A 26577-nucleotide genomic window follows, 5' to 3' on the forward strand; every position below is an offset into this window, starting at 1 on the left:
AACTCTATGTTTAACGTTTTGATGAACTGCCAAACTGTTTACCCAAGAAGTTACACCATTTTACATTCCCATCAGAAATGTATGAGGGTTCCAATTTCTCCACACCCTCGTCAACACTTGGTATTGTCTGTCTTTTTTATTATGGGCGTTTTAGTGGATGTGAAGTGGTAGATGATTTAGGTTTTATAAATTATCATATGCAAGATACTGGTTTTTTACTCTTATTGAGATGTACAATGATAAGAATCTGAACAGTACGGAAAATGAAAATAAAATGATCAAGCAGGGAAACATTATTTATCAAAAAACAAACAGAATTTAGTAACATACCAGATGTATAAGGGAAGAAGAAATATTCAAGTATAGTAACAAAGCTTTGAGACTGGCTACCTGGAAGAATGACAGTATAAATCAGGAATCTAAAGCGACAAAATAAATTCTTGACAGGATGCATTTGAGGAAATCTATAAATTCCAAATAAATAATCATCAGGCAGATGAATTTACAGCATTGAGTCCAGGAGTCATGGTTAGAGATACAATGAAATAGCTCATTATATTTTAAAGGGTCAAAGAAGTATTGCCAAGATGAGAAAAGGGTCATTCCCTGAATATGCTTGGATTTTTAAGGCTGGGTTTAGCAACTCATTGGGTCAAACACTGAGGAAGGCTTGAGACTTTCTGGGCTTTTTTGTTTGTATTTGGAGGTTTTTTTCACCCTTAAAGTAGTAAAATGAAACAAAGAGTGAAAATAATAAATTCAGTAACCTCAGAGCTTTATGAGAATGCTAGCTGTAAGTCCAGTGAGTTGGTATCAAGTTTTTACACATACTTCAGGACATGCTGACGGCAGCATGCGTGGCATGGTGTGAGCAGGCTCAGTGGGAGAGCCCTCTCGGTTGGCACAAGACCAGGAGTACTAGAGAACCAAGTGTCACTACAAGCAGTTATCTGGTTGGCTATGGACCAGACGGGTAAGCTATCAAGGAGAATTGCGAAATCCCAGTTCTCTACACCTAAAACCACCCCTTCATAAAAACAGTCTATCCCCAAGAAATAGAACATGAGAGACCTTAAGTCTCTGAAGAGACAGTGCTTCAAAGGTCAGTGAACCTGATTTTGATCAGCTTTGGAAAGTCTCCAATACAGTAACATTCAGGAATGAATCCAATGATGACTAATAAGTTTCAATACCTGTCTTGAAATAGAAGCTCAATGTACTACTTAGAATGCTGAGGTAAATATTCTCAAAATGTAAAACATTATCAGTCAGCTCATACATTTGGACCTACCTCACACTGATCTAAATGTTTTAAAAAAATGCTTAGAAGGTAAAACAGACTATACACATGAAAGTAATGGCTGAAGACAAAGGTTAAGGTAAAAACTATGGAGAGAAAAAAATCTAAGAATAAAAGCCTATGAGCACATTTTAAATGTTCTCACTCCTATAGCAAAACTTCATGTTTAATTGAATGAAATAAATTTCACAAAGTAGCAATGCTTCTGAGGATAATGTAGTTCATGGCTCCTGGGCAGATTTTTCTTAGTTCCCTAAACTGAAGTCTATTCTGGTATCTTCTCTTGTTATCAATTATTCACTGTTTTTTAAAAAGATAATATGTACATTTCATGATATTTTCCAGAACACAGATGAGCAAATAAAAACAAAAATAGCTAAAATTCATTGAATTCATACCAAGTCAGTTAATCTTTGAAATACTATTCAGTTATGTACCTTATCACACACTGTGCAGGTGGCAGGGCCTCCAGAGCCTGTTTTCTTATCCACCATGCTTCATGGCCTCCATCGGCTTATAGGAGAGTCAATGGAGAAAACATTTCATTTTGGTGAAAGGTAAATCATTCTATATTTCAAGCCCTAAAAGCAGATACTTTTCTTTCTCAAAACAAAACTAAACAAACAAAAAAACCCTACTTTTCTCTACAAACCACTCACTCTGCCTATAAACATGTGTATATCAACACCAGCTGTATATCTCCTACAGGGATCTTTTCTTCGGCCTTAAAAGCATTCTTCTTTCAATCGATGGATTCATCATCAATCAAAAGTTATCAAATACTTCTGTTACAAGCAGGGAACCACGTTTATCCTGCTGGACCTAGTCCTTCCTTTCCCCTATGTGCTACCAGTCCATCCTAACTACATGTTTCTTCAAGGCTTCTCAGCAGTTAGAGTATCCTTCCTGTCCTGATGCTTTCTAGGCTGCTTCCCTGCTTGATGCAGTCCTCCCACAGGTCTACATGGAATCAGACTGGAGTTCACTGAAGAGCAGGTTACTGACCTGAAGCAGGTTATGACCACAGAATGGTTCTCCTACACACCCTCACACACACCCCTTTCTGCAGGTAAATGATCCCAACTGTACAGTGTCCAAGGGAAGTGCTATTTCACAATGTCAGCTACTTGGCAGCAATAGCTGTTCTCATACTGATACTTTAAAAAAACTCACTACACAACAGTTAAAGCTCTAAGAACAAAACTAGAGAAAGAGTTCATATATACTCTCCCTGCTATTCCTAATATAGACAAAGTGGTGACTCCCAAGGAAGAATTCGGTAAGCATTTACAGAACAAATTCCACCAAGGTAGAAACAAATATACACCATACAAGGTTGTTTGTAGTCAACAGTAGTCTTTACGGAACTAAAATTGCCAAACAAAGCAGAGATATTAACCAGCAGTTATAAACTGTTTGGCACAGTATTCTCACTGCATAAAAGGGTTACTTAATAACCAAAAGCAGGAATGTGGAGGTACAGCTTTAAGTTTCTTGGCACTGGGTGTAGATTATCAGATCAAGTTCTAAAACTCCCAGAAACAAACAATAAAAAAAATATTATGAGGGAATATATAATTTTTTTAAAATGGCAAACCAACATCAAAAGAAACCAATGAGTCAAGCAGAAAGAGCATATATAAATTCCCTGCATCTGAAACACTTAAATATTTCTATGATACTTTTTTAAATGAGAAATTTCGTTTTTATTTGTTAAAAGGATAATTGTCCATGTATATATACATGAAAACAACATTCAAATATTTGGAGTCTTTAAGTATATATTTTCTTTGTGACCTCACAGGCTTTAAATAAAAGTTTTCTAAGTTCAAAACAGTATTATACTTGTCAATAATTACCAATATTTTAATTTTGCTGTACATTTCATCAGCATTTCTGGGACACCTCCAACATTAAAATGTATTAAGATTCCAGAACAATAAATGATGACAATAATCCTCTAATAAAAGCAATTTGGAGGTGACAGAGCAGCTAACTGCCTAGCCATGTATAACCAATCTATAGTATACACTCAAGTTAAAAAGTTTTTCTAGTTTAAACAATTTTTTAATTTCCTTTCAAAAGCATACTGATATTTTAAATATGTATCTTAAATACCTAAAGCAAATATTTTTTTCTTTTACCAAAAAAAAAAAATTCTAGTGAAATTGATAGTGGGTGTGCTTTGATGCTTTGAACATGGGCTATTTGAAAGGAATTCCATTTGACACATTTTCTTTTAATAAAGTAATCAGGATGAAAACATGTGGACTGCAGCTATTTACTTTGCAATTTTGTGGAGCTTGTTATATAGGAAAATATTCTTCATGTAACTTTCATAATCTTTTCCTGGCCTAAAAAATTAATTTTGCTTATTACAGAGCAGTTGGAAAATATGGAAATGTACGGAGAAGAAAATAAAAACTCTGTAATTCTACTACATAGAGACAATAGTCTGGTGTATTTATTTTGCTTTTTTTCCTAAGCATACAAAAATATAAACACATACATATAAAATGGAATTAAACTGTTTATACAATTTGAAATCCTGCTTTTTCACTGAATAAAATGGTCTTGAGTTGCTTTCTCTTGCCAGTAATGGTCTTATAAAAATTTATGATTTTAATGGCAAAAAATTGTTGAATGGATATATCATAAAGTGATATTATACACACATGAAAAAAACCAAGTTACTTTTAATTTTATAGCTGTATGTAGCTTTACAGCCTCTCAACACACAATTTGATTGCCACATTATCTCTGCATGTTTTCATAACTTATTGAAGACTAGAAGAGTCAGTAAGGGAGACAAGGATGCTACATCCCAAATATTTAAGGTCATATACTCCCCAGGGTCCAACTGAAAGCAAGAGTCACACATGGATAACTGAAGGTCTGCTTGTAAAGTTCACATGCTGAACTCCTACAAGCTGTGGAAGAGAGTTAATGGGATTGTGATCCAATTGATTCCTATTTCTGTGTATAAAATGAATGTTATCACCTGGACCTAAAATGAGGGTTCCACCTTGCTGCGCTGGGTCTCCTAGAAAATCAAAAAGAAGGCCAGGAATCTCTTGCCACAAGCTCTGAATGCGCCCTGAGAGTAAATTGACTCTACATGGGGGAGCAATTTCTTCACCTCTTTTCATTGCCAGTCTTTTATAAATTTCTCTCTCAGGATCTACATAGATTTCATGAGAATGAATACCCAGTCCGTTTGCAGAAAGGCTTAAAATGATGGTAGGACGACTGTCCAATCACTGTAAGGGTGACATCTGCTTGTTGTAAAGAGCTCTTGGGGATTTTGGCCAGATCTACGTATTCCTTGCAAATATAACAGAGGAAATGCCGCACGAACACCACGACCACCCTGCGCTCACAGAATGGCGCGAGCCGAAGGGCAGCCGCTGCCCGGAGGCATCCAGCACTGCCAGCTCGGCCACCGCGGCAGGCAAGGGCTGCCCGTGCTCGAGGCCGCTCGGGCTGTGCGCTCGGGCTGTGCGCTCGGGCTGTGCGCTCGGGCTGTGCGCTCGGGCTGTGCGCTCGGGCTGTGCGCTCGGGCTGTGCGCTCGGGCTGTGCGCTCGGGCTGTGCGCTCGGGCTGTGCGGCCGCTGACCTGCGCGTGCCCGGGGCGCCCATCGCGCCTTGCGACCTCTATGACACTTTTGGCACTTGCTAATACTTGACCTCTTTGGTCAGTGACTGGGCTATTATAAACCAAAGGAGGTGTCCCCAAAATCTTACAATGGAAAGCCAGGAGTGGGTATGGTTTATTTTTCATCCTCTAAAATAGAATATATAATTCTCTATGATGGAACTGCCATTCCTAACTTCTAGGTACTGTCGCTATCCCCTCTTGAACATGCAATGGAGGGAAGGAAAAGGGTAATAGGGAAGAAAAGGGTTAAGAGAGAGGGGATTTATGTAATTTTAAGGGTTCATCTTAAATAACTAAGGAATCTTAGTTATTGGTGAGTATATTTATTCCGTTGACTGTAGGACAATAATTCTACAGAGAACATAGTCTTGAGATGAATCTCAAAAGAAACTTCTCCCCCATAAACCCCCAAAACCCATAAGCTAACTAATGACGTAGACTGGTAAAGTGATATAAAATTATAAATCAATCTTCGGTTCTACTTCTGACCCCAGAATTGCCTAACTTCATGATCTTCATAAAGTCACTGAAGGAAACAGGGTTAGAGAAATCTATAAAATATTCATTTGGATTATCTCTACCCCAACCCAGCTTTAAGGCACTATGATTCAATGACTTAGATACTAACTTGATACAGACAGAACAAATATATATAAGAAAAGAAGTATTACACAAATGTATAGGGTATAAAAACATGGACAGAATTATAACGATATAATTATGCCAATTTGAATATACTTATATCATACTAAAATATTTACAATGAATCCTTAAATTGCTACATACAACTGTAATTAATACTCAAAATAGTTCATTACTGATTCCAAGTACAACTTTAATATATATATTTTATTCCTTTAGGTCTGATAATTTCTTATTATAAAGTGATGTAATGAATTCTTTCTTCAATGTAATGAGGCTACTACCATGGTTCACTGAGAATGAACTGCTAATTATATTTGTTTATATGAACCACAGATTGAGGGTCAAAACCTTATAGATATAAGTGCTTTTTAAAAACTGCTTCAAATCTATAACATTAATCTAGATATTTTTAAAGATGAGTTCATTTTTTATACTTTTTAGGAAAACATAGGTTTAAATTGATACTACCTTTCCATTGCCTCAAGATGGATGAGAAGTAAAATAATGAAATTTTTAATCATTACTTATATGTTAAATTGTTCATAGCTCAGAGAATATCTTCATGCAAGGATGCCATAAGTAATATAAGCTATATGAGGTAAGGTTTAAAATCATTACACTAATGTCATCAATACAAATATCAAAGGATTTAAGAAAAATTCCAAAGTTAGATGAGGATGGCAAGCTACATATAAAATGAAATTTCATACTATACTATAAAACTGCTGACATTTGATCCATCACTATTTTTAAAAGCAATATTACTTCAGTAAGAACACTGCCTACATTTTTCATTCTAAAAATCTAAAAAGGGAAATATCAAATAAAAAGGAAAAAAGTGAAAAATACCCACAAATTTCCCAAACATTTTCTGATTTTATCTAGTTCCCTAAAGTAGTATATTTACACTGAAAAGATTTCAAGACATACAAGAAAACCGTGAAGTTATATTTACATGGATTGTTAAAAACAATCAAGTTTTTCACAAAATGGGAAGTGCTATTTACATGATATAAAATACTTCTAAGTGAAGTGTTCTTAAAAACAGTTTAGTAAATATTAATTTGGGGCAAATTATGATTCACTTGGCATACACATGAGTGATAATTCAAAATATTTACCAGCTAGCATGACATGGCATAGGCTGGTAGTACCGGAGGACGGTCCTGGAAGCCCCTTGCATGGACAGATATTTTAGTTGCAGGAGTGTGGACAGGTCCAAGGAGTCATGGGAAAGAAACCTTAGTGGCTTAGGGCAGCAAAATTCCACAGAAACTTTGGAAGTATTTCAGTAACCATCAGCACAGCCACACTTATGTGCACCTGCTGTATATTAGCGCTGGCTAGTTGTATGACTCTTAAATAAGGAATTTTTTAAAAAGTATTAAGCAACCGTTAAAAGTCTTTACAAATCTAGCACTGGTTCTTGGAAAGGAATGCTACTATTAACTTTGGCAATAACTAGAGAACAATGTGATGGGGAAATCTCGTAGAGGAAATGAAAATTTAAAGACGAAAATTTTTAAGTATTTTAAAAATTATAAATTTAAATTATATAAAATATTTTACAACATTATCAAAATTACATAAAGACAACAGATGAGATTAAACCTTCATGGGCAGGATGATAGAATTTAAACGTATTTCTCCCTAAGGAAAGAAAACATTTAGTATAAAGAGGTGTAAACTCAATAACTCTTAAGACTTGAAAGCTTACATGAAGGAATAAGATATTCCAAATGAATATTTTTATAACAAAATTGTGGCATAATATTTTAATAAAAATTATCATTTCCATAAATTGAATTTCACATGCTAAATTTCATGGAAATGGGATATAACTATTGCTACACAGAAGTTGATTTCTTATGAAAATGCAAGTCAAAATGTTAAAGAAATGGCAACATAATTAAAAAAAATATTTGGTGCCATGCTACAGATATTTAAGGAGACCATCTATATAAAACTACATATTTTTAAAAATGTTTAAATTCTTTTTTTATTTGACAGATCTTCCAGGTGGGATATACAAATCTAAGGAGTAGTATTGTTGTTGTTGCTAGTTCTCTTGTTGAAGGGATTAAGGTCACCTAGCAACCTCTATGTTTTATTAATAGAAACCAAAATAAAAGAGTTGGTTGTCTACCACCAGTTCTTCTATAGTAGAAGAATGTAAATAAACAGAAAAACATTATTTGTGCTATAGTGTTATGCCACATCTTTATCACATGAAAAAGTAGAAGTAATCAGGAAATTCACAGGAAAAGGAAAGTACTCTAAAAGCATATAATTATGACTTAATTAAAAGTTCACAAACCACCACGACCTGCACACAAACACTCAGGCATACACACATACATATAAGCACACATATTCCACAAGAGAAAATACCAAAAGCTTGACCAAAAAGTACACAGGTCATAGCGTAAAGAGGGGGTTTGAATAGTGGTAACTTTCTTAAGGGCTTTAAAATATTCCCTGTAGAAATACAAATGAGCATAATGATTTATAGAAACAGAAAAACTATTTTTAAATTTTCTTTCAGAGAAAAGAGGAATGAGGATTAAACTAGGCTAGAAAGAAGTAAAACAACTTTAACTTGGAAAAATGTGAGAATTTGAGTTATAAAGGGTTACTATCCACTAGAATGTGAAATATTGTTTGTAGTCATGGGATGCCGAGAGATAAATGGTAGAGAAATATTTATATTTCAGAAAAAAAATTTTGAAGAGTAATATGATCTTCCAGAATGCAAGAAAAACAAAGATAATTTAGCTCCTTAAAACAAAGAAGCAATAATTTAAAACAAAAGGCCTAAATAATAATTAAAAATGCATATATTTTATATACATGTAAGGGTGATAAAAAGGAAGAACAGGTATGTAAGAATTTGTCTTTTATTTCCTGTATTAATTGAGGTTTTGAAATCTTGGGAAATACATAAGCAGTAAAAGAATAAAAATTACTTTTAAAAATCATGAGCAAGGTGGACTAGGGAAAAGTAGGCACTGAAAACAAAACAAAAACAAAAACAAAAGCTAGGCACTACTCTGCTTTTAGAGAAAGTTGTCTGAGAAAAGTCCTTCATGCCAAGTTGACTCAGGTTTATAGGTCATGGACAATCAATACTGTCTTGATACCTCATTGCCTCTGAATGGGTAAGAGTTAAGGCTGGACCATCTAACTGCTTATATTTGGAGATGTGAATATGTCACTATCAAGAGAAGTCAATTATCCGCTGCCCAGAAATGCACACTATCCTCATCTCCAAGAAATAACAGGGAAACAAATGATCAACTAATGCTGTCTGCATATTATTTCAGTTCAAGAGCCATTAAAAACTAGATGTTCTGAATGCTAGAAAACTGTTTCCTCTTGGGAAAGACCAGTTATATTGAAGAACCTAACAGTGGGATAAACTTAATCAGGTCTCACTAGGAATGCAGCTGCTTTATGGGACCTCACTGTAGCCGTGTTACAGCGGGTGTCAATCTTCCCTCTAACAAGTGCCACTGAAATGACTTACTACTCTAGATTTATGCCAGGCCAGGGCATGTAGGTCACTTCCAAAGGCATGAATGAAGTAATGCATTATCAGGAAGCAGGTCAGAGGTGACATAAATCATCTAAGTGTAACAGCTGACTACAAATAACCTTCTATTATAAACACTATATTCCCAAATCAAGAAGGTGTCCTATTTTTTGAGGAGAGATGAGAGAGGAAATCCTCATGTAAAACCAAACAAGACTTTTTCATCTTGCATACCCTGAGAAAAAGTATGGGATCTATAAATTCATGAATTTGAAGTATCATGAACATTGAATGAAACCAACTGGAGATTGTGCCCATTACCTACCTCCTGGACCACCCTTATTCCAGTCCTCTCACCCTTTTTGAAATATTGGTGTTAACTGTTCATAGCAAATAAGGCTAGTGCCAATTAAGAAGGAGACAAAGTTATTTTTCTTCCCTCAGGTTGGAAACCTGAGTACTTAAAAAGAGAAGAATTAAAACACTATAGCTATTGATAAGAAAGAATAAACCTACTTTTATTGCCTACTTTGCTTTTTTTATTATTATTAATTTAAGCATTTTAAAAGAGATTTTGGAAAACTTTTTACCCATATGTAATTCTAGGAATATATCGAGTTTTCTTTAGCCAACACTGTTTAGGAGGCAGAGACACAGTGACTAGAAATTATGGGTTGTGGTGAGCTGCTCCACAAAAAGGGCTTTTACATCATACACATTTCTTTAGAAGAAAGCATTAGCACGATATCTTTTAAAGTCTATAAGGTTTTGAGTTTACCAAGGTTACTTTATTAGGTGATCTCGCTTTCTCGCTCTCTCTCCATATGCGCACACACAGATATATATATATATATATATATATATATACCCATAAAATTTTATTCATATACATACTACAGTTACAGAACCAAATAAGGCTCTTGTTGAAAACAGAATTAGTTTATTGAGTTCATGTTTATAATTATTTTGTCAGTTTGTATGTTGACAGAGAGATATCTTTGGTGTATTGAAATCATCTTGACTTACTCTTATCAAATGACATACACTTTTTTTACATTCATGGGTAGAATATTTCCATTTATACATCTTCCTTCCTTCAATATTTTGTTAAAGTGAAGCTGTGGTTATCTTAAATATTTAAGAAGCTGGAATTTCTTTTAAAAGATTAATCTAGGAATTTATCACTTTGGTAAACAGCATACAGTAATAGGTAATTTTATGCCCATTTTCCTTTTGGAGATTGAAGACAGGCAAACTTTTTATCCTTACATTGCAGAGAAGAATGAACTTCCTCTTAACAATAAAATTTATAGTCTTCTGAGGTCTAAGGATTCTTTTTCACATTGCTTATTCCCTTGAAGAAATATTTAATGTTTGATTTATAGAACTTGACTTTCTGCTCTGTCAGAAAAACAATATTACATAGCAGATAAAAGCAACTTAGCCAACTTTAAAAAGATGTTAATTACCCATACCAATTTCATTATCCAAAATAGGTCATCTATTAGAAAATTTATGATAAATACTTCTCCTCACTGTAAAGCTTTCTTTTTAAGTTGGGTAAAGAGCTAATCATTTTCAAGTTTTAAGCCATGCATATTCTCATACTATGAGAAACAAGGAGGAAAAGTATAAGGACAATCTATAGAAACCCTAAAACAAACCTTCATAGTTCTCAAATGTTTCTCACAGACAGGTATTTGAGTTTAACTTTTTTTTTTTTTTGAAAGGAAATAACAAGGCCACAATAACAAATATATAATGCCTGCAAAGTTTGCAAAGAGTAATATATAATATGCTGAAGTTGAAGTTCATTGAAACTTCAGAAAGCTCTTTTGTCCTAGTCCTTCATTTTATTCATGAGGGAATAGCATTCTGCCCAGCAGCACACACAAAAAAATCAAAGATCTCATTTAAAAACTACAATGCATTTTTATAATACCAAATAGAATGACAATCCTGACTGAACTGGACATATGAAGGAGATAAGACTTGGAAGAAGATTAGGAAACAGACTTTCAAAAGAGAAAAAAGCAAGCACATGAAAATGAATAGTGTAATCTAGAAGAAAGAGCCATGCCAATTTCTGTAGTATGATTGCTGCCATATCTTCTTCACCATCCCACGTGCAACACTGCTTCCCATGGTAAGTGGGCAGATATTACACTGGCAGCAGGGTAATATCTTTCCAAGAGACAGATGTTGCTCAAGAGTTGCACCTTGGTAGCACCAATCCTTAAATCCAAAATTTAAGGATTCTAGAAGATCTGTCTCAGCAAGTTCCACTGTTTGTTTGAAGAACACTTTTTTTTAACCTCTATTATTTTTGTTTTCATCTTCCTGTCATTTTTTAAAGAAGGAAAATGAATGAGGGACTAATGGCTTTCATTATCTTCTCCAGTCATATGGTTACCTATTATTATTATCAATAGCAGATATTAAAACTCACAAATCAATAATCCTCTGATTTCAGACTGTCCCTTCTATTTGGAAGAAAAGTAAACAAAGCACTACTCTCACAATTTATATCAAATTTCACTATCATGGAGTAGAGTATCAGTCATTATGGGTTTATGCCACAAAATCTTGGGAATGAGGATTCTCTAAAAGTATTGACTTTCATTCAACAAATATTGAGTGTGGGCTTATTATAGGCCAGGTACTGTGCTAGACACTGGATATAACTGAGCAAAACAGAAATGGAACTCTCATCATGGAACTTACAAATCACACTTAAGATCTGTAGGATTTGGGGTCAATAACAACAACAACAACAACAACAAGAGAAATCCACACAAGATATTATGGATTTATTTTGGCCATTTTCAAATAAATAAATAAGGTATTTCAAAACAAGTGGAAAACTTGCATATGAAGAAACATTGACCTATAACTATTTTTCAGTATGAAATAAATGGCAATGACATTCCAACTATGAACTAAAAAACTCTATCTCATCATGATAGTAGATACTAAGAAATATTGGAAACTGCTAATTTTTTAGCCTAGAAGGAAGCTGATATCCACACGACTGAAAGAAAGCAACCAGAAAGAAGAGCTAGGCAGTGTTCATTTTGTAGGTTAGGTTTCAATAGTCTATTTATAAATGAGTTGTTTAAAACTTGGAGTACATTTGCTGTTGAAATAGTGTTGCAAATCATTTTTATATTTTGAAGTAGCCACAAAAACCTTTTAAACATACAGTGTAGCGGAAATGTTATCCAGTTATAATACTAGAAAAGAATATAGTATACAATATGTAAGGTTTTTTAAAAAAAAAAATATATATATATATATATATTTTTGAAGATACTCAGTTTACCTAAACAGTTACACAAAAAATATAAGGGATTCCCAAATGTCCCACTCCACATACCTCCCACCCTTTCCCACATTAACAACTTCTTTAATTAGTGTGGTACATTCACTGCAATTGAGGAACACATTTGGAGTACTGCCACTGAGCATGGATTTAATTTACATTGTAATTTATACTCACTCTCACTCAAGTCTGTAGATTATGGTAGAATATATAATAGCCTTTATCTGTCATTGTACTACCATTCAGGACAATTCCATTTCCCCCAAATGTTCCCATTTTACACCTCTTATTCCCTCTCCCTGCCTTCAGCACCTCCAGTAGCCACCTTCTCCACATCAATGTTATAATTTTTTCCATTACTAGAATACCAATAAGCCTATAAATATGTATGGTATTTTAGCTACATATGTTTCCTTGGCCCCAGAAGCTTCTGGGAGATTGTCTCAGCTATGCCACCTGGACATGAAAGCCCAATTTCATGTCTATGTGCTCAATGGTTATTTTGTCTTTAGTTTCTGATAAGGAAAGAATCTGGAGAGAAAACACAACACTGGTAGCATTAAAAGAAAAAGCAATAAAAGAAAATTGCATTTTTTGCTCTCCCAGTGGCCCCCCCCCTTTTTTTTTTTAACCATTTTCCTTAATTTATATACTCAACACATAAGTGTTAGTCACTATTCTTTGTGCCAAGGCTATATATTGTGACCCACACAATGTCTCTGATCTCATATAAATCATATCTACTGGGGGGAGCAAACAGTAAACTGCCAAAAAAAAAAAAAAAAGTTACAGAAACAACAAAAATCTCTGCCTATATATAATAAACTTACGAAGGAAAACGAAGCAAGGTAAGGGCTTAGAGAGTTTGGTGCTCACTGAAAGAGTAATATATAAAGAGAAGTTAGAAAGAAGGAACTGACTTTAGGGTATCGCAGGAAGAGGGAAGAGCAAATGTAAAAATCTAGAGGAAAGAAGATGCTTGTCTTTGCCAAGGCAGCAAAAAAGCCAATGAATTAAAAAAAAAAAAAACTTGTAGCCACATGTCTATCCCATCATTATTCATAATAGTCTAAAAATGGAAGCACCCCAAATACCTACAATAGATAAATGGATAAACACAACATGGTATATCTATACAAAGGAATATTATTCAGCCATTAAAAGGAGTACGGATGCATGTTACAACATGGATGAATCTCAAAAATATTATGCTAATTGAAAGAAGCCAATCACAAAAGACCACATCCTATAAAATTCCACTCATATAAAATTTCAGAGTAGGGAAATATAGAGACAAAGTACATTAGTTGTTGCTTAGTGCTGGGAGTGTGCTGATGATGGGAGGATAGGTAAGGATGATAGCAAGAGTATGGCAGGGAAGTGAATTTGGCCCAATGGATAGGGCATCCACCCACCACATGGGAGGTCCAAGGTTCAAACCCCGGGCCTCCTGACCCATGTGATGAGCTGGCCCACGCACAGTGCTGATGCGCGCAAGGAGTGCCATGCCACACAGGGGTGTCCCGTGCATAGGGGAGCCCCACTTGCAAGGAGTGCATCCTGTAAGGAGAGCCACCCAGTGTGAAAAAAGTGCAGCCTGCCCAGGAATGGTGCCACACACATGGAGAGCTGATGCAGCAAGATGACGCAACAAAATGAGACACATATTCCAGGTACCGCTGACAAGAATACAAGCGGACACAGAAGAACACACAGTGAATGGATACAGAGAGTAGACAACTGGGGGAGGAGGCGAAGAAGGGGAGATAAATAAATAAAAAATAAATTAAAAAAAGGTATGGCATTTCTTTTGAGGTGATCAAAGTATTCAAAATTGAAGATGGTGATGGGTGCACGTATCTATGAATATACTAAAAGCCATTGACTTGTATAACTAAATGGGTGAATTTTATGGTATGTGAATTATACCCCAATAAAATTGCTAGAAAGGCAGAAAGGCAGGAAAAAACACAGAAAGAAAGGCAAAGAGAGAGAGGGAGGGAATTTTTCCACAAAATCATTAAAAGAAATAAAAGAAAACTTAAATAAATGCAAGTGCATTTCATGCTCATGGATTGGAAGATAAATATTGTGAAGATGTCAATTCTACTCAAAATGATTTATAAATTCAATACAGTTCCAACAAAAATCCCAGCAGACTTCTTTGCAGAATGACAAAGGCAATCACTGGATTTATTTGGAAGGATAAAGGGCCCCAAAACAGCCAAAACAATTAAAAAAAAAAAAAACGAAATTGGAAAATTCACATACCCTGATTTTAAAACTTATGACAAAGCTACAATGGTGAAAACAGCATGGTACTGGCCCAAGAACAGACATATAAAATGATGGAATCAAATTAAGAGTTTAGAAATAGACCTGCATATCTACTGACAACTGGTTTTTGACAAGGGTGCCAAGTCCATGCAAAAGGGAAAGAATAGTCTCTTTAAGAAATGGTCCTGGGAAAAAAGGATCTCCATATGCAAAATAATGAAGGGAGACTCCTATCTCACAACATATATAAATATTAACTGAAAATGGATCAAAGACCTAAATTTAAGAACAAGGATTATAAAATTCCTAGAAGAAAATGAAGGAAAGCACCTTCAGGACCTTGTGCTAGACAATGGTTTCTTACACTTTACATCAAAGGCACAAGCAACAAAATAATTTTAAAAAGAAAAGATAAATGGGAATTCATCAAAATTTAAAACTTTCATGCATCAAAGGATTTCACATTATGAAAGTAAAGAGGCAATCCTCAGAACGGGAGAAAATATTTGGAAACCACAAATCTGATAAGAGTTTACTATCCAGAATACATAAAGATATTCTATAACACAACCACAAAAAGACAGATAACCCAACTTAAAAAACGGGCCTAAGAATTGAACAAGCATTTATCCAAAGAAAATAAACAAATGGCCAAAAGCACATGAAAAGATGCTCAATTTATTTAGCCATTAATGAAAAGCAAATAAAAACTACAAGTGCCATTTCATACCCACTAGAATGGCTACTAATTGAAAAGATGGAAAAATGACAAGTCTTCAAGAGTATGTAGAAAAATAGGAAGATATGTTCATTGTTGGTGGGAATGAATGTAAAATGGTGCAACCAATATGGATTTCTCAGAAAGTTAAATATAGAGTTAGCATATGACCTGCTAATTCCACTTCTGGGCATATGCACAAAAGAATTGAAAGGAAGGACTCAAACAGATATTTGCATACCAATGTTCATAATGGCATTATTCACAATTGCCAAAAATTGGAAGTAACACAAGTGTCCATGAACAGGTGAATTAGAACAATGTAATACATACGACAGAATATTATTCAGCTGTGAAAAGGATTGAAGTCCTGATGTATGTGAACACATGGATAAATCTTTTTTTTTCCTTCCACCCTCCCTCCACCCTGCTGGGTTTTTTTTTTTTTTTTTTTTTTGCTGTGTCCATTCGCTGTGTGATCTTCCGTATCATTTCTCTTTTTGTCTTCTCTTTTCATTTTTCTCCTCTAATATTCACTGGAATTTGATCCTGAGGACCTCTGATGTGGAGAGAGTTTCCCTGTCACTTGTGCTATTTCAGTTCCTGGTTTCTGTTGTGCCTCACCTTGACTCTCCCCTTGTCTCTCTTTTGTTGCGTCATCATTTTGCTGTGTGACTCACTTGCGCGGGCACTGGCTCACTACTTGGGCACGCTTTTTTTTTTTTAACCAGGAGGCCCCAGGGATTGAACCCAGGTCTTCCTATATGGTAGGTGGAAACCCAAACACTTGAGCCACATCCACTTCCCACATGGATCAATCTTGAGGACATTATGCTGAGTGAAATAAGCCAGACACAAAAGAACAAATATTGTATAATCTCACTGATATGAAACAATTACAATAAACAAACTCATTGAGTTAGAAACTAGGATAGAGGTTACCAGGAGCCAGGAATGGGGAATTTATGCTTAATTTGTATAGAATTTCTGTTTGAGGTGACAGAAAAAGTTTTGGTAATGAATAACAGTGATAGTAGCACAAAACACTGTGAATGTAATTAACACTACTCATTTACATATCTTAATGTGTTTAAAAGAGGAAATTGTATATATGTTACTAAAATAGAAATTAAAAGAAAAAAATCCATAGGACTGTACATAATGAACAGTGAACACGAAAGGAAACCATAGTCTATAGTTAGTAGTATAATTATAAAAATGTTCCTTCATCAGTTAGAACAATATAACACACTCAAGGACAGTGTTAAAAATAGGGTGGTCGATGAACAGGTATAGCTCACTGGTTAAACACCTGCTTTGCACGTGCGGGGTCACAGGTTCGATCCCTGGTACCTCCTTAATAAAAAGGTGGTGTATGGGAACTCTGTTTTTTATGCATGCTTTTTCTGTAAATATACAATTTCTCCACTAAAAAAAGCGGAAAAAAAGAAAATTCTTTTTAAAAATCAGAAGATATAAAAGACTTTTGTGAAATTAAATTTTAGTTTTTAGTATGAAAACGAGAGAATTGGGAAAATAATATATGTAGAGAAAAACACAAAAAATATAAGAGGAAATTTAATAAACATGGCAATTAATTGAAGAAGGTTAATATAAAATTAATTGGAGTTTATAAAGACAGAAGAGAAAAAGTAGAGGTGAAGAAATAATCAAAAGTATAACAGAAGAAAAGAATAAGAAAAAAATTATCTAAAAAAGACAGCAACAGATTGGCATCAGATTTCTCATAAGAAACACTATGTAAAAGATACCAATGTACTAAGTGGCTCCTAAATTATGAAAGAAAATTGATGTGAACCAAGGATTTGATCCATTTAGGGCAGGAAAAGAAAAAAAGCATCAAATACAGAGGAAGACATACACTACAACAATAAAAAGAAAAATAGAATCAAATACAGGGCAAGACATGCACCAAAACAAAAGTGGATCTAACTGGGAGAGTAGTAAAAGGGAACTCTAATTCAGAAGAGAAAAATCAGAGAAGCCACAGAAAAATAATTTCAAGAAGAAAGTACATTTCATTCAAATAGTATGACTAGGAAATTGGAAACATCATTGATAGGATGAAAACTTATTTCTTCTATCATGAAGAACAAAAAGACAATTATAATTTTCAGTAAAAATCAAAAGCTGGGAAACGGACTTGGCCCAGTGGTTAGGGCATCCGTCTACCACATGGGAGGTCCACGGTTCAAACCCCGGGCCTCCTTGACCCATTTGCAGCTGGCCCATGTGCAGTGCTGATGCGTGCAAGGAGTGCCCTGCCACACAGGGGTGTCCCCCGCATAGGGGAGCCCCATGTGCAAGGAGTGCACCCCATAAAGAGAGCTGCTCAGTGCGAAAGAAAGCGCAGCCTGCCCAGGAATGGCGCCACACACACGGAGAGCTGACGCAACAAGATGATGCAACCAAAAGAAACACAGATTCCCGTGCCACTGACAATAACAGAAGTGGACAAGGAAGACGCAGCAAATAGACACAGGGAACAGACAGCCGGGGGGGGGGGGGGGGGGGGGGGAGGCGGTGGGCGGGGAGGGGGGGGGAGGGGGGGGAGAAGGGGAGAGAAATAAATAAAAAGAAAAAATTAAAAAAAAAAAATCAAGAGCTTACAGGAAAAGCTAAGTCCAAATGTGAAAGGCACTAAAATATGGTGTGACTGACAAATTGAAGGAATTTAGGAAAAGGTAACCCTCCTAGTTTCAAAACTGTGAGACAGTAAGTTTCTACTGCTTAAGACTAAAAAAAAAAAAAAGGAAAAAGAAAAAGGAATCGATTTTAGCTTGATGTTTACAATATACACTTTATACAAAAATTAACTCAAAATGGATCAAGGACCTAAATAAAAAAGCAACCACCATAAAACTCACAGAAGAAAATGAAAACGTAGGAAAACATCTTCAAGATCTTGTGACAGGGGTAGTTTCTTAAACCTTACACCCAAATCATGAGCAACAAAAGAAAAAACAGATAAATGGGACCTCCTTAAAATGAAACACTTAATGTCCTTTTCAAAGGACTTTGTCAAAAGGCTGGAAAGGCAGCCAAGTCAACGGGAGAAAATATTTGGTAACCACATATCCAATAAGGGTTTTAATACCCACAATACATAGAGAGATCATGTAACTCAAAAATAAAAGACAAACTTACCCAATTAAAAAATAGGCAAAAGATGGTTGTCCAAAGAAGAAATACAAATGGTGAAGAAACACATGAAAAAATGTTCAACATCACTAGCGATTAGGGAAATGCAAATCAAAGTTACAATGAGGGGGAGCTGATGCGGCTCAGTGGTTGAGTGCCAGCTTCCCACGTGTGAGGTCCCAGGTTCAATTCCCGGCCCCAGGACTTCAAAGAAAAAAAAAGAATTAAAAATAATTAAGACTTTGGGAAGCGGACTTGGCCCAGTGGTTAGGGCGTCCGTCTACCACATGGGAGGTTCGCGGTTCAAACCCCAGGTCTCCTTGACCCGTGTGCAGCTGGCCCATGCGCAGTGCTGATGCGCGCAAGTAGTACCCTGCCACGCAGGGGTGTCCCCTGCATAGGGGAGCCCCATGCACAAGGAGTGTACCCCGTAAGGAGAGCCGCCCAGCGTGAAAGAAAGTGCAGCCTGCCCAGGAATGGCACTGCCCGCAAGGAGTGCTGACACAACAAGATGACGCAACAAAAAGAAACACAGATTCCCGTGCTGCTGACAACAACAGAAGCGGACAAAGAAGACGATGCAGTAAAGAGACACAGAGAAAAGACAACTGGGGTGGGGGGAAGGGGAGAGAAATAAATAAAATAAATCTTAAAAAAAAGTTACAATGAGATATCATTTCATATCTATTAGATTGGCTGCTATTAAAAAGTCAGAAAACTAAATGTTAGAAAGGATGTGGAGAGATAGGAATACTTATTCATTGTTGATGGGAATGTAGAATGTACAGCCACTGTGGAGGACTGTTTAGCAGTTCCTAAGGAAGTTGAATATAGACTTTCCGTATGACCTGGCAATATAATTTCTAGGTATATACAAACTCAGAAGAACTGAGAGCAGAGACACAAACAGACATCTGCACACCAATGTTCTAATAGTGGTGTTATTCACAACTGCCAAAAGTTGGAAACAGCCCAGGTGTCTATCGACTGATGAATGGATAAACGAATTGTGGTGTATACACACTATGGAATACTACGCAGCAGTAAGAAGAAATGGTAGTGAAGCATAAGACAATGTGGATGAACCTAGAGGACATTATGTTGAGTGAAGCCAGCCTGACACAAAAGGACAAACACTGTATGACTGCGCTATTATGAATTAAATATACTGTGCATAAGTATGGAGTTAATAATTAGAATAAAGGTCACCAAAAATAGAAAAAGGGTAGAGAATGGAAAGCTGAGGGTTAATCTGTGCAGAATTGGTAAAAAGGTTGTTCGTAAATCTTTGGAAATGAATAAAAATGGTGAAAGCACAACACAGTGTTTGTAATTAGCAGAGCTATTATATGGGTATGACAGTGGTTAAAAGGGAAAGTCTAAGGCCATGTATATTACCATAAGGAAAGCTAAAAATTGTAACACGGGGCCGTGTAAATAGCAAAAACCTCATGTAAAACACTAATACGGGTGATATTGCACATATGAAATTGTTTTCATAAAATATAAATACCAAAATACTAGAGAGAAGGAAAAATAATAGCAGCTATATACAGCAGGGGAAGAACAGAGAGAATGAGATGTAATGAGTTTTGTTTGTTTAATATTATTGGAATAATGAAAATGCTCTAAGAATGACTGAAGTGATGAATGCACAAATATGTCATTAACCAAATACCACTGAATGTATACTTTGGATGGATTTATCCTTTAGTAATATATATCAATAAAATTGATTTGTTACAAAAATTATCCTTGGAATAAACCAAGTTTTAGTGATATAAGATCATTTCCTTTTCTAAATGTCCAACCATACCACTTGGTGTTTTAGTGAATTATATTTATTATAATCATAACAATGTAAATTCTGGTGTTTTTTTTTTTCAATTAGCATTGAGCAACAAAAAAAGCACAGGAGAATTAGTTAATAGATTCAGAATAGCATATAAATATAAACTTGGCAATATAGAGTAATAGCATAGCATACAGAAGTTGGAAGAAGACAGGGAGGAAAAACAGATATGAGTATCTTCTGGTCTTTCAGAATAGGGAGTCAAGAAGGTATGACCTAACACTGAGAAGCAATAAAAAAAAGTAAATATATTATTTTGGGGAAAAATAATAACAACTTATATTTCTGATTGTACACCCTTCTGAAATGTTAAAATTGTCATTACCATGTGTCTGTGTTTTTTGAAAAGTCATAGAAGAAATAAATCAAACATCCCTTTGAGTGTTCCTGATAGTCCACAAATAGTAGTTCAGACATAGGGATGATACTTAACACCCCCCGAACTACAGATAACAGCCAGTCTATCAGTAGTATTACTGAGGGCTGCTATGCACTTGCTTGCATGCTAATTATTGTGGGGGATTCATCAGACATACAAGATGTTTTCCTGGGCTCTCAAGGAAACTATAATCTTGATGAAGGAAGACAGTTTTTGAAATATAAATAGCTGATATATTTTAAACTGTTAGCTATTTTGAGAGACACTCCAAAACATCTTTCACATGGGGTCCCAAATCCCCTGACAATTTTTCATTCTCATGGGAAGCTCCTGGGATTAGCATACCAAGGCTATCTACCCTTAAGCAAAGTACACGAAGGTATCTATTCTTATTCCTGAAAAATGGGACATGAAACAGGAGAAGCACAAGTAGCATCTACAATCCTTAGTAGCTTTTAAATCATGCATGCTACAATAGTTCTATGGAAAAGTTTGTATCCTTGCAGTGTACCTAATTAAGGCAATAAACAATTATAAACAAACGACACTATGGGCTCCTGATGTATATTCTGATTGAAATATTAAAAGGGAGCAAATAATCCTTCATCTTTTCCCCCTTGGGGCAATATTATAGTCCCTCATACTTTTTTATACTTTTCTATGTTAAAGAGATTGTTGGTATTACGACAAATGAATACCACTTTATTATTACATATTTTCCAAAAATTACTACTTACCTTTTCTTTCCTTTTATTATGACTCTATCAGATATGAGAGTTTCCCCCCTATTAATGCAGATATAGGCTCTTAAACAAAAGTCTAATGTTAAACGAAGTAGTTCTATACAAACATATTCAGTGATTTTGGAAAGCCTGTCTATATGTATTAGGAAAGGCATGTTTTCAGAAATAGAACATAAAAGATGGGTGCGAAACAATTTAAAAACAAAAGAAAATGGCAGACCGAACTCCAACGGTCTGTTTCTATGTAGCTAAGTAGCAACATTATCAGACATGGTTAAGTTACTATATTAACTTCCAAAAGAGTCTGAGTCAGCTTGGTTATGAAAAAGTGACACTCTTGAGAGTTTCATCACCTCCAGTCTTTGGATACTAAAGCATTTACTCACTTGTTTGGGTTAAAAGCTATTATTTTAAGTTCTAAGTAGAAAGCTCCTTTCTGGTGGTAAAGACAATTTAAAAACAATGTGGGATTTGGGGAGAGCCTGCCTTAAGAATCTACCATGTTTCTTTCCCCTCTAGACAAGTTTTATAATAAGTGCTTTCTTTTATTTATTTATTTATTTAATTTCTCTCCCCTTCCCCCCCCCCCCCCCCCCCCGCCCCATTGTCTGTTCTCTTCTGTTTATTTGCTGCGTGTTCTTCTTTGTCCGCTTCTGTTGTCAGAGGCACCGGAATCTGTGTTTCTCTTTGTTGCGTCATCTTGTTGTGTGAGCTCTCCGTGTGTGCAGAGCCATTCCTGGGCAGGCTGCACTTTCTTTCACGCTGGGCGGCTCTCCTTATGGGCCGCACTCCTTGCGTGTGGGGCTCCCCTATGCGGGGGATACCCCTACATGGCAGGGCACTCCTTGCACGCATCAGCACTGCGCATGGGCCAGCTCCACACGGGTCAAGGAGGCCTGGGGTTTGAACCATGGACCTCCCATGTTGTAGACGGATGCCCTAACCACTGGGCCAAGTCCACTTCCCCATAAGTGCTTTCTTATTCTCTATCAATATTCATGCTCCAGGTCATTAAATAGACACAGATACTGGATCACTCCTTTCCTTCTCTCCCCCATTGCTACATCATTATTCTTTAGAATTCTGAAACAGCGTTTGCAAACAGTAAAGCCACCTGTGTGTGACCTCCTGGGAAGGCATCAGTATGACCTGGCACTCATAAGCATGAGGGAACACCCTGGTGCCAATCTTAACATCACCCAGTCAACTGTCTGTTTTTATGTGTGAATTCCTGTTTGAGTCAGTTTTTATCTATAGGAACCACAGAAAGTAGTTTACACAACAGACCCTGAGGATATTTGTAAAAATGTGTATCAGTATGTTTTCATTTTATATTCATTATCAGAGACTTTTACCACAGTCTGTTTAATTAATGCTTTTTACCAAAGAGGACTTAATTCATATATCAAAAGTTCAAAACACATACACACACACACTCAGGTAGTAATTTGGGGATAAACATCCTAAAATTTCCCCATTGCTCTTTAGTATGCATATTTCACACTCAGTCTACCAATTAGATATTTTATAATACAGAGATCATTGCCATTCTGTCCCCTCTTTATGAAGGCAGCCCATGCATCCAATAAATGAACCATTATTGTATGCTTACCACTTATGTTAATTTCTTCCAAATGAGAGCAGATTCAGACGTTAAGTGACTAAACCTTAATTTCCGAGTCTCATATGTAAATAATGGAATTGGACAGATAATCTAAATTATTTCATATTTAAAATTCTCTAACATCAAATACTGCTGAAAACAATAGCGATTTGGTGCTTGGATTAGCTCTTGGGAGAAAAAATCCTTTATTTAAAAATTAAATTCCTCTCATTTATAGTATCATATTTCAAAGATTATGATCTTTCCTTTTTGTAGAAAGGTAATGCAATTCCAAAAATTTCTATAAAAGTCAAACAAGCCAACTTTCAATTAACTACAAGTTCATCTTTTGATGATCCAATTTCAATTCTTTGTTAGGCATAATTTCTATTTTTGGATTTTCAGCGATGACACCCATCTAAAATGATTCTTAGATGCAATACGAAACTCAAAAGTTTGCTCATATTTTAAATACTCTAAAACATTCAGCCTGTAACTTCCAATAAATAGCACCAGTAAAAATATATCCAATACACAAGATTAGACATTTGCATTCTCAGTACTTTAAGTTTCTTTAATAAACCCAAGACTTTCTTTTCATTGATAAATATAAGTGGAAAACTCTAAAATAAAATCAATCCAGAAAAAGATGACCAATTCCCTCATTATAGAGACAAAGGTGGGTTTTGTTTTGTTTTTGTTTCTTGTTGTTTTAACCCCCAGGGTCCTGTTGTGGGATTAAAAAGGAATGACAGTTGAGGGAGGTGGGAGTGGGAGGAGAGGGACAGGTGGGTATAGGGGCCTATGTGGTTAGGTTAGGATCCAGTTAGAGGAGTCAGATTATGAATTCTCTTCCTTCTCAAATAAGATGCAAACAAGTATCAAAATACACTAAAAAAAAAATCTGTCAACCTGGGAGACAAAATGCACTCTTCAGGGACAGAAGTGCTGTATATTACAATCAGAATTAAGAAACTGGCAAATCTGTGCCCACTTCCTAAAATCATCAAAACGTTAGGCATGACTGGTTTCCTTTGCTACAGGAGGATAAAAGAATAATCCTGGATTTAGGTACAACCTTTGAGGCTTTGGTGGGAGACTGCACGTTAGGCGGGTCGGATCCTGAACTAGACACCTTGATCTTTGGTTCATGACCCCGTCAGGGCCAGACAGTGGCTCCAGACTAAGAATTAAATTGTTGATTCCTCCACCACCCACACACAAAGCCTACTCTCAGCTGTTACATAAGAGGCTCTGGAATCTAGGATAGTGTTTGTAAATAGCGCTACCAAGCGTGCACGGTACCCACGTGTCAAATGTTGACTTGGCTGGGAGAAATTGGAAGGCAAGAGAGCTTCAACAACCTCCAGAGAGAACCCGCCTATTTCTTTGGCCCTAAAATTAAGCATGTGGGTGTCAAGAAATTATCTCTAAGGGGGATTTCTTTTTCTTTCTATACTTCTGTCTCTGTCTTTTTAGACATTAATGGGAGGAACTGGAATAAATGACCAAAGTTTCCCTCCACCACATTCCCTTCCTTCTTTAACTGATTCTTGTCCTAAGAACAGGGTCAAAATTAACTGCCCTCCCCTAAATCAATTTAGGTCAAGTTGTGTAATCCCAGCAATGCATTCTGAATGTGCTTTCTATCTTCTCTCATGCTCAGAATTCTCATTTTCTCATGAACTGTAATATTATGGAGGGTGAAATCACACAACCACTAAGTAGGAAAATGGTCCTCAAAGTAACAATTTTCACCCATATAAAATTACAAACATGACTATTTCAGGAAAAAGTATCCAATGGCTTTGCTTGGGTGAAGAAAAAAACTATTTAGTATTTTACCAGTTTTCTTTCAGATTTCATCCTCATCTACATTGTGTCTTGTTTAATGGGTTTGTGAACAGGATACAAGTAAAACATTTCTTAAGAGGGCTTACCAATATTAGAGAAAAATGAGAATGCCAACACCTACGTTATTTTCCCCATAAATACGAAGTTTCCCATAACTTACAGGGTTATTTAAAACATGACAAATTATAACAATGCACAAAACAAATGAAGCAAAGTTATCAGCAGTAAGTTAAATGCACTGTTTTTAAAAAAAAATACACCAACTTTAACAAATCTCAAGCATGTTTTTTTCAAGTTATTTTAAAATATAATATCCTATACCTCTTCTATACTTGAAAAATACACTTGATAAAATGATTTTAAATTATATGTTACGAAGTGAGTTGATGTCACTAAAATCTATTTGAAATAAGAATTACATTTTTAAGAACAGGTTAATTTTCAAAATACTGAAATTTTAGTCCCTAAGGTTAATAACCAAATATCCTTTCCAATTTTGATTTCTAATAGTAACACATTAGTAAATCCAGCCCATTAATAGAGTCATTAGCAAAATATCTACTAGTTTTGTTTTCTGTCAATATAATTTCCTTGAAGCTAAAATGTGATAGACAATTCCAAAATTAAAATAATATGGCTTTTGATTTCAACTTATAGATGTTATAACCTCATAGGAGGGAATAATACACCCATTTAGGGGCTTGATTAGAATAAAGATAAATTTAATCTGGAGTACAAAGGTTAAAATACGTGCTTCTTGCTAAAATGTATCTGTTTCTGTTTTTACTAAAACAATTTGTGATGAGTATTTTTTGTTCATTAAAAATTTTTATTGAAGTATATCATTCATACATGAACGTACATAAAAATAAGTAGATAGTAAAAGTGTAAACTTACAAAACAAACACTCATAACATTGTTATGTGATGAGTATTTTTAAGTTGTAAGATTTGTTCTTCCCTCATGTTTGAAAAGTACCCATTTATGGTATTTTTCCTTTTATCAGTTATATTTGGTACACTAAAAGACTAATGTAAATAAATTAATATTTTAATAACTGAATTCACTTTTTAAGATCTTCATTTGAACTTTATAAACTATCAGATACTTTATTTGGAAAAATGGTGTCTTGTCTGTTACAAAGTAGGCAGTAAAACAAACAAAAAGCTAATAATTACCCAAAATAATTAGAGGGTGTCTAAAAGAAATTCTTTTTATGCAAAAATCTTGAAAGGTTATAAAAGAACAGAGAAGACTTTATAGCTAATGACAAATACAAAAATCCTATAACTTCAAAGTAAGAGACTTCAAACAAAAGCAGAAAAGTGCTGAAAGAACAAACAGATTAAAGAAATAAATTAGTAGGTACAAGACAGAAGGTTAGGGATAGAAAATGGGTGTGGTATCATTGTATTATTTTCAGATTCTGATGCTTTAATTAATATGTTTTTTAATGGTGCTCTTGTTCCTGAATGTACATGAGGAAGAAAAACAGGAGTAATAACTCAAATACCATGTTGTATCACCTGGCT

At 35.4% G+C, this 26577-nt stretch overlaps 1 protein-coding gene and 1 pseudogene across 2 annotated transcripts in view; both read right to left on the bottom strand.

Moving 5' to 3' along the window:
- The window catches only part of TET2 (tet methylcytosine dioxygenase 2), a 131344-nt gene that overhangs the window by 96531 nt on the left and 8236 nt on the right, over window positions 1-26577 (bottom strand). The window contains exon 2 of one of the 2 annotated variants that reach the window (XM_071215210.1): window positions 1738-1813. The exons of the other annotated variant lie outside the window; for it this stretch is intronic. The gene's annotated coding sequence lies outside the window, so the exon portion shown is untranslated. The remainder of the gene's footprint in view (window positions 1-1737; window positions 1814-26577) is intronic. 2 annotated transcript variants of the gene reach the window in all.
- Window positions 4174-26577, bottom strand: part of LOC101414383 (peroxiredoxin-like 2C pseudogene) — a 29579-nt pseudogene continuing 7175 nt past the window's right edge.

This window comes from Dasypus novemcinctus, chromosome 1 (assembly GCF_030445035.2).
Source record: "Dasypus novemcinctus isolate mDasNov1 chromosome 1, mDasNov1.1.hap2, whole genome shotgun sequence".
NCBI lineage: Eukaryota > Metazoa > Chordata > Mammalia > Cingulata > Dasypodidae > Dasypus > Dasypus novemcinctus.